The 14,842-nt window shown below is 43.3% G+C and overlaps 1 pseudogene; it reads left to right on the top strand.

The window, feature by feature from the left end:
- The first annotated feature begins 10,721 nt into the window (after positions 1-10,721).
- LOC103259709 overlaps positions 10,722-14,842 on the top strand; it is an 8,991-nt pseudogene continuing 4,870 nt past the window's right edge.

The raw sequence follows: 14,842 nt of genomic DNA, 5'->3' as shown, positions 1-14,842 counted from the left end.
CCCCCCCCAGACCCACCTGGCTTTGTGTTCATGTAAACTCTTGTGATTTGATTGGGGTTGCCCTTCCTCATTCCTAAGGAAATGCCTGGTGGGTGGGGGACGTCCCTCACCTACCTGGCTTTGTGCCCACGTGAAAGTCTTGTGATTTGACATGTGAAAATCTGGGATAAAAGACTCACGTTTGTTCCCAATAAACGGCTTCTGCTCATTTCACTGAACAGTTGTCCACTTTCTTTCTTTCTCTTTCTTCCTCTTTATATCTATGCCTCCATCTTGCTTTCTTTTAATATCTATCCGTACTACAGAATCGGCTTCTGCACTAGACAGAGTCCAGTCTCTTTCTTTCTCTTTATTTCTCCAGAATATTCGCTGATGCTGCCCCACCTTCCAGGGACCCTCTAAATCTCTTTTGGGGGGGCTGGCTCCCCATAGCAGTTGAGAAGTCCATGCTGAAGGTGAAGGATATCACTCAATGGGGCTGCTCCCTCCCTGGCCAGGGGGCAGCAGCTGCAGCAGTCATAAAGGGTTTGCCATTCTCAGAGGAGGAACATTGACCATCCCTCCTTGGCAGGGCAGTGGCAGTTGGTGCTGAGCTGCACAGGTAACAATGGCCTAAGTGGTTCCAACTGGACTTGGGTAATGCCTCTGCACTGTCACCAGGCAGGTCTCTTTGTTGGTTGGGGACCTGGATGGTCATGTAGGCTCTCCCATGACTTGGAGTACAAGGATTTGTGGCAGTGGTGTGGGTTCCTCGGGTTTCCTCACTTATCCCTTCACCACGTTGGAGTGGGGGGTCTGCTGCAGCACCACACCAGGTCTGGCTTGACAGGCTGTCTGACATCACTCCACTTGAACCTCTCCAAAAGATTTATTGTAAGTATAGGTTAATGTGGAGCACCACAATGGACATATATAGTCATATGAGCTCCATGAGGTAAACCTACTTATGATTGCAGTGGGATCTGAAGAAAGCTTTAACATTAACATGTTCACCACTAGATTCCAGGTTTTTCATTCTACACAATGGTCCCCACAATTATGATGACGCCTGGAAGAGCAAAGCAGGTATAAGGAGGGCTGCTGTCACACTGATCTTACAGGTCAACACAGTGAGGTGCCAAGAACCATTGTAATATTTTACTGATAACACAGGGCTATTACAGAGTAGTATAGTCTTGTTAAACATCTCTGCCTCCATTATGTCCTTGATTAGTGTAGGGTCCTCCTTTCAACAACAAACCCCAAACAGGTATATCCTATGCTTTACTATTAGCTCATGGCTGATATGGGTGGGATTCCAGTTGTCCATTAGTCCCACTACCACTGTTCTATCATGGCAATTCCCCATTGGAAACATCCTTACAATCAATAAAAGAACTACAAATACTTAACACAATTCTTCCCACAATATGCTCACCAATACCAGTTATAACACTTTGTATGTGCATTGACATGAAAGGGCTCAACCATAAACATACATAAGTCCACTATCTAATGTGAGAAATATTTTCAATCCAGTCAAAGCAAAATTTTGACTGTGCTTTGGATACACCAAAGCAGCACAATGACTTGTTCCCAAGTGTCCAAACGGGCTGAAAAGGTTTAGCAACTCAGATGTTCTCAAGTCCTTTGCACACTTTAACCAGTGCCTTAAGCTTCTGGTTCCAATTAGGAGGGGCTTTGACCTCTACCAAAGACTTCCCTGTTCTTGGAAGAACAAAGGTCAGGTTAGAAAGATTATATTAAAAGTTTAGATCAACAAAAGTTTCAGTACCCATGATCTCAGTAGATTTTAATCATATCACATGCTGCATAACGCTACAAATGTTTTTCAATAGGTGGCATATGTTATCTGTTAGATCAGTGGGCCAGACCAGCGCTGCAGGTATGCAAAGTATTGCCCAGAAATTAGATTAGAAAAGAAAGTTTATTTAGAAAGTAGATCAGAGCAAAAGGGTGGATCCACCTCTCCAAGACTGGAGAAGGGGCCAGACACTTAAAGAAAGCATGGTGGCAAACGCTTGAAACTAGGGGTTTTTAAAGCTTCTTTTGTGCAAGTGAGCAGGCAAGCACTCACAGGAGCTGATGTCATGGTGATGGGGTCTGTTACTCACATCTCTGATGATGGGATGGATGGGTGGGTCAGTCATAAGCACATAGACAAAGGCGGGCTTTTTTTACTCTGAAAAACCGAACAAAAACAATCAGCAATACTTTAAACAAAAAGGTCATTCAGTCATCTATCCTATGTTACATTAGTAATCCTTATGCCTGGAAGGATATTTTATTTTATTTTTTTTAAATTTTTTATCTTTGAGTTGGAGTCTCACTCTGTCGCCCAGATTGGAGTGCAGTGGCCGCTCCCGGTCACCGCAGCCTCGACCTGCTGGGCTCCGACAATCCTTCTGCTCAGCCTTCCAAGTAACTGGAACTACAGGCACGCGCTACCACACCCGGCTAATTTTTAAATTTATTGAAGAGATGAGGTCTTGCCAAGTTGCCCAGGCGGGTCTTGAACCCACGGGCTCAGGCAATCCACTCACCTCAGCCTCCCAAAGGCGCGGGATTACAGGCTGAGCCACCGAGCCTGGCTGGAAGGAGATTTTAAAGTTGTTAGCAATTTGGCACTGAAAAGCATTTGTCAGAGTCCTATAGCTGATTATAAAACTGCTGTGGGTGACTGAGCCTGTGTGGGCAAAGTCTGAAAAAGATCTCAGATACCATTTTAAGTTTCACAATAGATGTTGTTTACAAAACAATTTACCTTGTCTGCAGGTACCACCTGAACCATTATGGAGGCAGCTCAGGAGGGTGTGGGGGGAGGTGTGGTTCCTGAAGCTGCTTTTTGTTTCTTACTTCATCCTCCAGAGACTGAATTGAGAACCTGAAACTTTACATGTTGAAAAGTTGTTAAATGTTAAAGGTCTTAAAAGCATGGCCAGGCACAGTGGTTCACATCTGTAATACCAATACTTGCAGAGGCAATAGGATTGCCTGAGCCCAGAGGTTCGAGACCAGCCTGGGCAACTTCACAAGAATCTGTCTCTTCAATAAATTAAACAACTAGCCAGACATGGCTGTGCACACCTGTGGTTCCAACTACTTGGAAGGCTGAGGCAGAAGGATTGCCTGAGCCCAGCAGGTCAAGGTTGTGGTAGTCATAACCATGCCACTGTCCTCCAGCCTAGGCAACAGAGTGCGACTCTGACTAAAAAAAAAAAAAAAATGTTATAACACAGGATTATAGGTCATTGTAAAAGTTACTCATTTAGCCAAACTGATAGTCCAAAAATCTTGAGAAGTAAAACCTTGCTCTTAATAGTGATTTATTTTTTAAACAACAAAAACTAAATGTTAGGGTCCAGACAGGGTGAGGCCAGATGGAGAGATAGAGAAGGGAGAGGTGCAGCCCTAGGTAACCCAGAGATCTGAGTAAACGTAAAGAATTGCAACACAAAAAAAAGTTAAGAAAGAAATGTTTATTTAAAAGTAAATTAGAGCGAGAAAGAGAAGAAAGAAAGAAGATTCACCTCCCCAAGGTGGGGCAGGGGGACCAAAGCCAGGAAGCATGGTGACAGCCATAACTCAAAGAGCACATGGCCACACCAGAATCTAGCAAGGTAATGACTGCTGGTTGCTTGTGGTTGAGTCCTTTTAACCATTCCCCTTGATGGGGGAAAATCATTAGGTGATTGGGTGGTGGTCTGCTTCCACATCATCACAAAGGGGCAGACAAGCGCAGGTACTGATGATGTCAGGTGATGGACAGCAGGCAGATGGGTGGGTTAATCACATGATTGCTACCATGGTGGGGCTTGAGTCACGTAGGTCACAAAAGGCTGATTAGGTTAACCCTGGGGGTGGGGGGTAGGAGGATTCCTTCAAGAGACTTGTTAAACATTTGCAATTCACAAACTCAGACATTTGCAGCTCACAAACTCTTATGACTTTGGCCAGCCAAAGGGTGATCTTTGATCTTCGGCCTTGACAAGGAACCTAAAAGTTTACTAGAGAGTATTACGCTAAACCATGAATGGTTGGGTTGTCCTGGTCTTGCATCTGAAGGAGATTTGCTGAGGGTGATGGGATAGGCTGCTGCTTGTTTTGCAGTAGAATGTCTGAATGTTTTCTAATGGTTATGCTGAGGCAAAAAGACTGAACCCTTTCACTAACAAAGACAGCAGGGAGCTAACTGAATCTGTTTCTTTTTCCTCCATTCAGTTGTATATAGAAGAAATTCTTTTTGGAGGTTAGGAAGGGTCGGGGTTTGGGCTTGTCCAAGAGTAATTTTAAGGGTGTTAAAGGCAGTATATTTTGGGGACAAGACTACCCGGTCCAACATTGATGGCCAGGACCAAATGTACCCTAATATTCACCTGGGGGGTTGTTGAAGGGATGGTACTATGCTAGTGGTACTGGGCACTTTATCAGATTTTCAGGTCTCCTCAGTAGCCACCACCTTTTGAGCCAGGTGTTTCCCCCTTCCTCCTTCCCTGTGGCTCTCTGGCCTGCACAGTGGACAAGGTCCTGGAAGTTTAGGTCTCTTTGGGGCAACTATGCTTCATGTGCCCCTGCAGATTATATCCATAGCAATGGACACCATTCCCCTTAGCAAGTTTGTTCTTATCAGATTTCTGTTAGACAACTGGTGTTTTGTCACTAATGGCAACTGCCAACTGGGTTGCCTGTTGTTGGCCCTTTGGTCCTGCTTCCCTCCATGTTGGTACCCTTTGGTTCTTGAATGTCTCAGCTGTTAAAAAGAACTTAAGAGTGTTCTGCAATTGGCAGTTTTATACCTGTAGTTCTAAGTCTAGCCTCTGGAGTTGAGCATTTAATAGTCCATCAGATATAAAGCTTAGTCTGTCCTGTATGGGAAGAACCAGTCAGGTGCAATAAGGTGACCCAACTTTCTTCCCAAAAAACCTGTAGCAAGTCTCACATAATAAACACTGGTGTAATGCATTAGCACATGTTAAAGTTATAGGAAGCAAATTTTACTAGAGCGCTTGAAAGTTTGGTTTGAGAAAGCAGATTAGAGTGACAATAGGCTGTGTTTTCCTGTGAGGTAACAGGATTTGTTAACCAGAACATGGTCCCTTGGTTTCTGTCTGGGAGGAGGGATGATTGTCCCAGTTTAGATTTAAGAGAGATTATAGAAAAAAAGGAACATAAACTTTAATACTTCTTGCCCCAGCCACTTCTTGAAGGGGAAGCTGATGAACAGGGTTTGAGAGGGTTAAAGAAGTGTGAGGTTCCATGGTGTAATGGTGAACACTCTGAACTCTGAATCCAGTAAGATTTAAAGGGGTGTCCTTAGTAGGTATGGGCAGACGAAGGGAATGGGGGGGTAGAAGGTGCACATGGCCTCATTTTTTGCTGCAGCTGCTGTGACTATTGTAAGTGTGTTATTGTATAGCAAGAGAGGAAGTTTAGAATGGGAAGATTGAGTAGCTGGTTGGGGGGACTTATGGAGATGGATAGAGAGGAGAGACTGCAAGTGGAAAAAAGGGAGGAGAATTGGTTGGCTGAATCCAAGTCTTCTGAGAGTGAAACAGAGGAAAGTAAATTAGCTTGAGAAGGAATTAAAAGAAATATGCCACAGGAAGAACAAGGGTCCAGGTGGTGCATCATTTTGAGAAAAGGTCTTAGATAAGGAACCTCAGATCATTTGCCCTTGTGGCAGCAATAGAGATCAAGTTAAAGGAGCATATTAGAGGCGAGAGACTTGCCTTGGGCCCTGTGTCCTCGTCACCTAGCTGGTATTGAGGGGAAAAGAATGAGATGCTTAGGGCAGATGTCCTTTTCTAGTGAGAGAGTCTTGAGACCTTTCAGAATGCATTTCAGTGGGGGGTCCTTGGTCGCTCCAGATCGAGGGTTTCCCATGAGAAGTCTTAAAGAGAAAAAGGGATTGGTCCTGAGGATGGTCTCAAAAAGCTGGAAAGAAAGAAACCCATCCATGTTCACAGTTGGCATCCCAAAAGAGAATCAGTGGGATCAGCCTATGTGTATGGATACTGAATGAGAAAAGTTATCCATTTGATCCTCTCAACCCATTAGAGACAGTCCTTCCACCAGCAGCAAGACTGTTCCTATGCATGCTTGGAAGACCTGGCACCAAGATTTCCGAGAGGACCCAGAGCCCCAGTGAGAAAAAGCTTCTGAACAGAGAAAGTAGCTTTTTGAGTTTGTTTCAAGACCTTCTAATGAAGGAGAGGGTAATATATGGATTCACTGGTGTTGAAATTTCATACTGGACAAAGCTGAGGTGACAGGGAAGGTCCAGTCGATGTAGCTCATTAGGAGGTGGTGAAGGCAAGGAGAGAGGCAAGGGGGAGAGAGGGAAGTTGGGGAGAGAGAAAGCACACGTGTACATGCCAGGCAAGGACCTCATCCCTCACCCTACTGGGCAATCTCAGTCTGAAACTTTCCTTTGGGGCCTTCTGGCCTTCCAGAGTGTAGCCCTGACAAAAGGCTGTCAGTTGCCTTCCAAAATCCATTCCAAAGAGAGACTTGAATTAGAAAAGGAGAAGGAGAGTGAGGAAGAAACTCCACAAGGAGTAGGAGTAAAGTCCCCATACAAGCCACCAAAAATGTTAAGTCAGTAGGACAGGCTGGTGCCATGGGTATGCAAAGAATTGCACAGAAATTAGATTTGATTGCACAGATTTGAAAAAAAGGTTATTTAGAAAGTAGATCAGATAAAAAGGGTGGATCCATCTCTCTAAGATTGGAGAGGGAGCCAGACACTTAAAGAAAGCATAGTGGCAAATGCTTGAGACTAGGGGTGTTTAAAGCTTCTGTGGGGGGGGAGGTAGGTAACGTCATGGTGGTCATGGTCTGTTTCTTGTATCTCTGATGACTGGTTGGATAGGTGGGTCAGTAATGAGCACATAGACAAAGGTGGGCCAGTAGCTAGATGGGTGGGTAGTCCCAGGGGGTTAATCACATAGACAAGAAGGGCTGGGCTGGTAGCGGAAAGATTCTTGGGAGATGTTAACCTTAATATCTTGTGACTTGCCCAGGGTTCCAAGAAAGGGTTATTGTCGTGTATGAGCATTCACAATAAAGGGTGCAGTGAGTGAAGACACTATGCATCATAGGTTGCTGAAAGCCCATCTTTAATTGGATGTTTAAAGCAACATGAGATTTGACAAAGGCAATAAATGCCAACTGACTGACAAAAACCTGAGAAAAACTAGGTCAGCTGACACTAGTTCATTTTGAACTCATAGATATGAAAAGCTGAAGGAGAAAAAGAAAGAAACTTTGGAGGAAATTATCATAGTGGTAAACATTTGCTTCCTCACACTGAATCTGAGCCTCCTTCTCTTCCTCTCCCCAGCATGATTATTAAACATTCCATTTAAATGAGCTGTACCTACTGGAGAAATGCCACATTTAAACTCCAAACTGACTTTCTGAAGTGTGTGCTTCCCTGGAAGTTTAGCATCAGTTGTTCATTTCTATTTAGGTTTTTATCTTTAAGAACCCTAGTCATCCTTCAAATGCCTGCTGACTGAGGATGATACAAGGAACGAATGATCCATGGAATACTCCATGATGTAGCCCAATGTTGTGTACATTCTACTATAAAGGTCACACCATTGTCTGACAGCATGGGGTTGTTGAATATTTAAAATATTTAAAACTCCAACTAAAAATACTTGCATACAATAGCCTCTCAAATGGAATAAATTGGATAGTGATGGCAGGCAAGGGCCATGAACAAATACCAAAGGATGCTACTGCCTTGTGGCCACATCTTTGCCAGAAGTTACATTCTGAACAAATGTATACACTCACACATTCTCTCAAAATGGTGGACACTGATGACTGACCTAAGAGGAAAGTAGGTCTGTACAGTGTCGCACAGTTTCTAAGGCAATTTGTGGGTCAAAATACCGCCTCTCGAGTAATCCCATGTAATGAGATGAACAAGATATGAGATATGAAGTTCATGTAATACTGGTCAAATATTTTGTATACTATGCCAGATTTGATTTTCAGGAGGTTAAGGCCATCAGTTTTTCTTGAACAGGCTCTGGAATTGCTATCCAGGCAGCATCCCACATGATTCACTAGAACTTTATCTGGGTGGCTGGCCACCGATTCTTATCAGGATTAAACTTTCAGTGCTGGCTACTCATATATTCAACCATCTATCTAAGACAGAAAACATGCTGTCTTTACTTCTTCCAATCAGAATACAGTCATCATTTACTGGTACCAGGACTCTGGTGAGAATTCAGTCTTTTGTAAGTCTCAACCAATGCACTGGTGATAAATCACATAAAGTGTTATACCTCTATGCAGCAGAATAGAGAGTTTATTTTGCATGGTGAGTCCTATAAAGGCAATAGCCTCTTGTCATCTGATTGTAGTAGGGTATAAATAAAACATCATGTCCAGGCCCTTCAGCCTGTACAATAAGCTCATAACCACTATAATATCTAAAACAGCAGGGGCAAGGAGGACTCTTGCCACAAAAAGCTTACAGTAATCCACAGTAAGGGGTCAGCACCACTGGCTTTTCTCACTGGTCATACGAGACTACTGTAATATGCTATAGACTCTTTAAGCAACTCTGCATCAGTGAGTTACTTGATAAGTGTAAGGATTTCTCATTGCTTGGTCCCTAACCCCAAATTCTACACAGTCTTATTGATACATTATAGCTCAGTGGAGAGGTCTGTAGGGCTTAAGGTTTTCCACTTGTCCCACTACCACTGTTCTAATCGTGGCATTTCCCCATTGGGAACATCCCTTACAATCAAGAGAAAAATTACACACACTTAGCACAATTATTCCCCCAAATACTCAGGAGTATCAATTATAACAATTTGCCTATGTATTGGTCCAGAAACTCCCATCAGTACATAGTCCAATCTGAGAGATATTTCAACATTCAAAGTAAAGTTTTGACCACGCCTATAGGTGCTTCTATGCAGCAGAATGACTTCTTCCCCCATGTATATAATGACTGAAAAAATGTAAAATACATCTGCGGTCAAGTCACCAACACCCTCTGATAAATGAATAAAGCCTTCTCTTCCAGTTAGAAAATGTTCAGGGTCTTGAACTCTACCTTAGATCTAATCTGAAAAGAAAAAAGGTCTGTACAGAAAGGTCAGGGCTAGTAGTCATAGGAAAGTAATTTCCATTTCTCAGTGACACAGATGGGTACACAATAGCTATATAATGCTTTTATTAGATGTATGTGGGTCTACCCACTTTTTCTAACTTGTACCACCTTTAAAACTCAGCAAGGGACTCAAGGACAGTAGTAAAAGATCACTCGGCCCCATGTCACCAAAGATTTTGGCAGCATGATCTTAAGTGTGCCAGAGCTATGAATGCCAATGTGTTCTCTATTCTGTATCCCTCTTCTAGAGGTGAATGGACAGGAAACAGTCTTACATCTCAAAAGACCATGGAGGGGGAAAAAAACTGTGCCATCACAGTCTTTCATAAAAGATAGTGAAGCGAGTGCAAGATGGCATTTGAAACTATTCCTCAGATACCTCCTATTATCTTGCATTTTGGAAGTATCATAAAATGTTCTGCCATACTTAGAAGAGCTTTGCTGAAGATTATCCCTGTGTGACCTATACAGATACAAGCAAGGTCACTAGGGAAAAAATGCAGAGCAAATGTCCTACACGTGGACAGCACCAGGGTATTCCTCCTCTTCGGACACTCATAAGTCATATAATCACCCTATTTATGGCGGAAGTTGAAGCCATCCATCATCTACCATCTGTTTCTCCGTAGAACTCTCACTGCATGAATGGAAACCCATGATGAGAGATGAAGAAGAGCATGACTTCTCTAAGTGCAGCACCTTCAGTAAGCTTCACTCATGACCCTAACTTACTAGGACACAGACACTAATGTCTGATTCATATAGGAAAAGAATCTGGGGGCAGGAGTTGTTCCTTCTACCAAAAAAAGAAAGGGGCTCCCTTGGGGGTTAACTACAGTGAATACTGCCTTCGTAAAAGAAATATTTATGTTCTCCAGGTAAATAATGTTAACCTCGAAGAAAGGTATTATGGTAGGGTTTTTTTTCCAGCCCTGAAGAGGAAAGAAAAAATCTTACTTCCCCCTTTATTTCAAGCAAATGACAAAGAGCTTCAGAAAGCTCGCCTTGTATCCCCTGGATTTTGTAAAACACAGGGGTAATGTCTAACTCTTTCAAGTGAAGTCAAGACCTTTGACTACAGCTGCCCCTGCCAGAAAGCACAATAAGAGGGTTGGCATGAGAGTGAACTATAAATGCACCCATACAGAATAATGACTATACTTTCCAATGTCCACATATAGGCACTATGAAGATGAGTGGCATGAGACTGTATTAAGTGAAAGCACCAAAGAAAGCCATTGGAGAAAAAGAAGAGGGCACTGAAAAACAGATGGCTCACAAAATCCAAGATGGTAAAACATTTCTAGTGAACAGCCAAGGAAAGGCACAATCCTTCAAGCCTACAGAGAACAAGATATTAAACAAATATCCTCTCAGGGCAGAAACTTGGCAGAGGCTACAAACGCCAAAACAATAAATGCCAAATACTCCCATATTCTAAAGTAAGGATCACAAGTCAGTGACTGAGCCTTAGCAGTGGTGACCAAGGCGGAAAATGTGGTGAAGGCAATAGTGACAGCAACAGCTCTGAGGTTTGCATCTTGGGGAATGTCAGCCAACACTGCTGCTTGGGCCTGGTATGTTTAGATGGCTAGTTAGGATTCTCGGCACCATTTTTCATTTCTGTGACCAGTCAGTGTCCCCTGCCTGGGTCCTCCTGAAGAGGTAGCACTCAAACAGTACTCGATTTTCTACAATGAACACTGATGAAATACCAGCCAAAAGACCAAGATTAGATATCTTTATACACCAAGTGAAAAGCAGCTGATTTGGATTCCCATTCCAGCTGACCATAAAGCCCATGGTAACTTCTGCTTGTAAGGGAACAAGAAATGTGGCCCCTTCAGGAGAGGTATTTTCAAACTCTCCATCTTGTGGATACTTGGACAATATGCTGGAAATGAATAATAAATCTCCTAACAAAATAAGTAACTACCCAAAGATCAGAGTGACAGTAACCTAAGATCAGCCACACAGAGTCCTGCCTTCCTTTGATTTTACTTTAAACTCAGAAGACTGTAATAGAAGACCAGGTAACCATCACCATAACAAAGGCAATCCAGAGAGTTTCTTAACATGGATACCATAGGAACAGGCTATAACAGAGATGATTTCTGAAGAGTGGCCAGGGTGTGAGGTGTACCCATTGTACTGCAGAAGAGGGTGTTCAAAAAGAGGGAAGAGAAAAGTACTGAAGGGTGCTGAAGCAACTTAAAGAAGGTGGCCATGGAAACTCACCTCCTCCTATAATTTCAAATCATCACAGTTCTCAAAGAAGTCAAGTGTACACATTAAAAACCAAAGACTAGAGGGAAAGAGCAATATCACAAAGTCAAGACAACTCAATTTTTTCCAAAACAATATAGATTTGTTGAGACAAGAGAACTTCCATGTTCAATAAGAAGTGAAAAGAGGTGCTCAAAGGGGAAATTTTCTGATACAGAGAAGACAGTCTGAATCAGACTTGAAAATAAAGGGGACACCAGCTGGAACCTGGCCTATCAGAAGTGTTTGCCTTACACTGCCTGGGCAGTGGAAGCAATGGCTTACTTATGAGGAAAATGTCAGTATTTGAGACAAAGGGGGAAAAAACTACTCAGATAAAGAGAGGGATAGAAGATCAAATGGCCTTGAACTTACAGAGGGTATGGAAAAGGAAATCAATAATGTCCTAGATCATGGCCCACAGGAGGAGATACTAAGTAGTGCTTTCAAATTGTGAATTATTCAAGGAAATATCCAGACATTAAAAAACTATCACTAGCTCAATGATGAAGTCATTAATCTTCTGGTGAAAAGAAATAAAAAGCAAGGCTATAAAGAAATAAAAAGCAAATGCTACAGGCTGACTGAGTTTTTATGCCTGCTGCACAGAAAAGAGCCGACATACTGAGACATCAGTATCACAATAGAGAAAGTTTTATGATCCACAAAGAAGCTGAGCAAGGAGAACAGGAGATATTTCTCAAATCCACTTCACCAGGAATTTTAGGCTAGGTGTTTGTTTGTTTTAAGGAATAATTTGGCAGGCAAAGGGCTAGGGATAGGCGTTGCTGATTGGTTGCGGTTAAAGTCATAGGGGTGCCAAAACTGTCTTTGTACGCAGAGCTAGTTTCTGAAAGGGGGTCACAGAATTGATAGAGTCAGCTCCTTAGTATGTGCCCTGGGTCCAGGTGGGGTCATGGGTCCATCAGAGTGCAAAGTATGAAAAACATATCAAATACCAGCCTTAGATTTTATCATAGAGTGGCTATCTATAAAGCAAGTCACACAACCACCGGCTACTGATCCCTGAGCAGTAGGCCATTATAAAAATAGTTTAGTAGGAGAATATGCAGGAGGTGAGCTTCGCAGAGATTAAAGCTGCTTGCAACCTTCAGTGGATAAAACTTCTGAGTGCCATCAAGGAGATCTGTGCAACCTTAGGCTCATTGTTTAAGGGAAGATATGCTTATCAACCTCAAGGGTAGCTTTTCAACTCCCCAGGGGCCAGGACGTGAAGATAATCAATTGCTCTCTATCGAAGTGACTGTGTAAGCAGTCATGTAAGAAGAGCAAACTTAGAAACAACAAAATATAAAGTATTACTTTTTTAAAAATATTTTTCTCTATGAATGCGGGAAATACAGGATTTGTTCTATGAATTATTTTTTTCTGTGTTGTTTTTTCAATGTATTCATTTAGTCACTTATTTGCAAACATAACAAGTAATGGTCATTTACCATTTCCCTTTTACAGTTAACTCTAAATTACTTGTTTGAACCATTTAATTCTGAAAGGAATGTTAATCAAGCTCCCACTCCCTGCTTAAGATGAGGAAAGAAATCTCACTAGGGGGCGGAAGGAAGTGTTAATTAACCTCTCTAACTGTAACTGCCAATGTGAAGCTGAAGGAGTTTTTTGAGGCTTAAAAATGCTGGGAGACTGAAGGATTGCTTGAGTCCAGGAATTCAACACCAGCCTGGGCAACAAAGTGAGACCTAGTCTCTACAAAAAATTAGCTGGGCATGGTGGCATGTGCCTGTAGGACAGGAGATAGCTAGAGAAAAGCCTAGGCAGACAGACAGGGAGGATGCTCCAGTAACAATGCAGCAAACTTCCAGCAGGTCCCTCAGGCTGACACACCCACTTGGTAACAAGCTCCCTGTGAGCCCCTCAAGCTAGAGCTTAAGTACTCACTGCTGGGATAGAAAAATAACCAATCAGCTCACTGCCAAGAACCAACCAATCAGCTCAGTGTTACAGCTATATATGCACCAGGTTTTGGCCCCAGACTGGCAACCTCCTCGGGTCCCCTCCCACTGTTGGGGCTTTTCTGTCCTCTGAATAAATCCTGCTTTCTCACTTTCTGGCTATCTGTGTCCCTCATTCCTCCTGGGCACCAGACAAGAACCCCGACCTGAAGAGCTTCAGAAGAAAAGCTGCAGAAGATCGTCAAAGCTGAAGAGCATTCCCCACAAGGCTGGCTTGCCAGCTGACAGAGCTGGCTGAACCAGGAGAGCTGCTGGAAGAAGGCGAGAGTCGGAAGCTGAGACACTCTGGGGGCTAGGCTTGCCAGCCCACCAAATCAGCAATATCCTAGGGCTTGGCTTGCCAGCCCATTAGAGCTGACACTTTCGGTGCTAGGCTTACCAGCCCCTCAAGCTGACCCTCTCTGGGGCTCAGCTGGCTGACCCATTGAGCTGTCACTCTCAAAACCCAGGCTGACCTGAAAAATCCGTATCATCTGTAGTCCCAACTACTCGGGAGGCTGAGGCAGAAGGATTGCCTGAGCCCAGGAAATGGAGGCTGCAGTAAACTGTGAGTTTGTTACAGGCCAAGGCTCTGGCAACAGGGTTTTCTTATATCTCTCATGTTTGATTTGAAGTTGTTGATTTAAATACGGTAGCTTCTTTGATTGCTGTAACTTCCTACCCCCACTTAAGGAACTATCAGCATGATTAGATCTTGGGTCATACCAAAACTGCCTTGGTAATTCAAACTTGGCGATTGGTGAAGGGATTAGGAGATCTTGAGTCCTGCTTTTGTTAATTTAGCCTTGGAGGTGGGTGAGTTGCTATGGAGTATAAATTCTGAGTGAGCTGTTCTGTTGAGGAGCAAGTTTTGGGGGGTATAAATATTCCAACTTGCTCCCTGATTCCATAGTATTAGATTAAACATCCATTTCTTCCAGTTTCTGCCTCCCATCTTTGATCAGCCACAAGGGATAGCAGTCGATTTACTGAATTGGACCGTAAAAAGTTGAGTGAGACCCAACTCAAAAAAAAAAAAATGCCAGGAGAAATGAAAATGCTGTGGTATAGGGCTCTGGTTGCCCTTCAGAGGAAGTCTGATACAACAGCATTGACAGAGCATCATAGAAAAGTGGAACTGTGGCCAAAGGACTCCAGATATCCAAACACCTTTAGAAAAGTGACATGGAGGCCAAGTGTGGTGGCTCACGCCTATAATCCCAGCACTTTGGAGGCAGAGGCAAGAGGATTGACTGAGTCCACGGGTTCAAGACCAGTCTGAGCAACATGGTAAGACCTCTCTACAATAAATAAAAAAATTAGCCGGGCATGGTGGTGCACACCTGTAGCTCCAGCTCCTTGGAAGGCTGAGGTGGAAGGATCGCCTGAGCCCAGCAGGCTGAGGCTACAGTGGCCATGAGTGTGCCACTGCCCTCCAGCCTGGGCAACAGAGTGAGACTCCAACAGA

Source organism: Carlito syrichta, unplaced genomic scaffold (genome assembly GCF_000164805.1).
Source record: "Carlito syrichta isolate Samal-C Ts95f unplaced genomic scaffold, Tarsius_syrichta-2.0.1 Scaffold302967, whole genome shotgun sequence".
NCBI classification, from domain to species: domain Eukaryota; kingdom Metazoa; phylum Chordata; class Mammalia; order Primates; family Tarsiidae; genus Carlito; species Carlito syrichta.
This window is presented reverse-complemented; position numbering and strand designations above follow the sequence as displayed.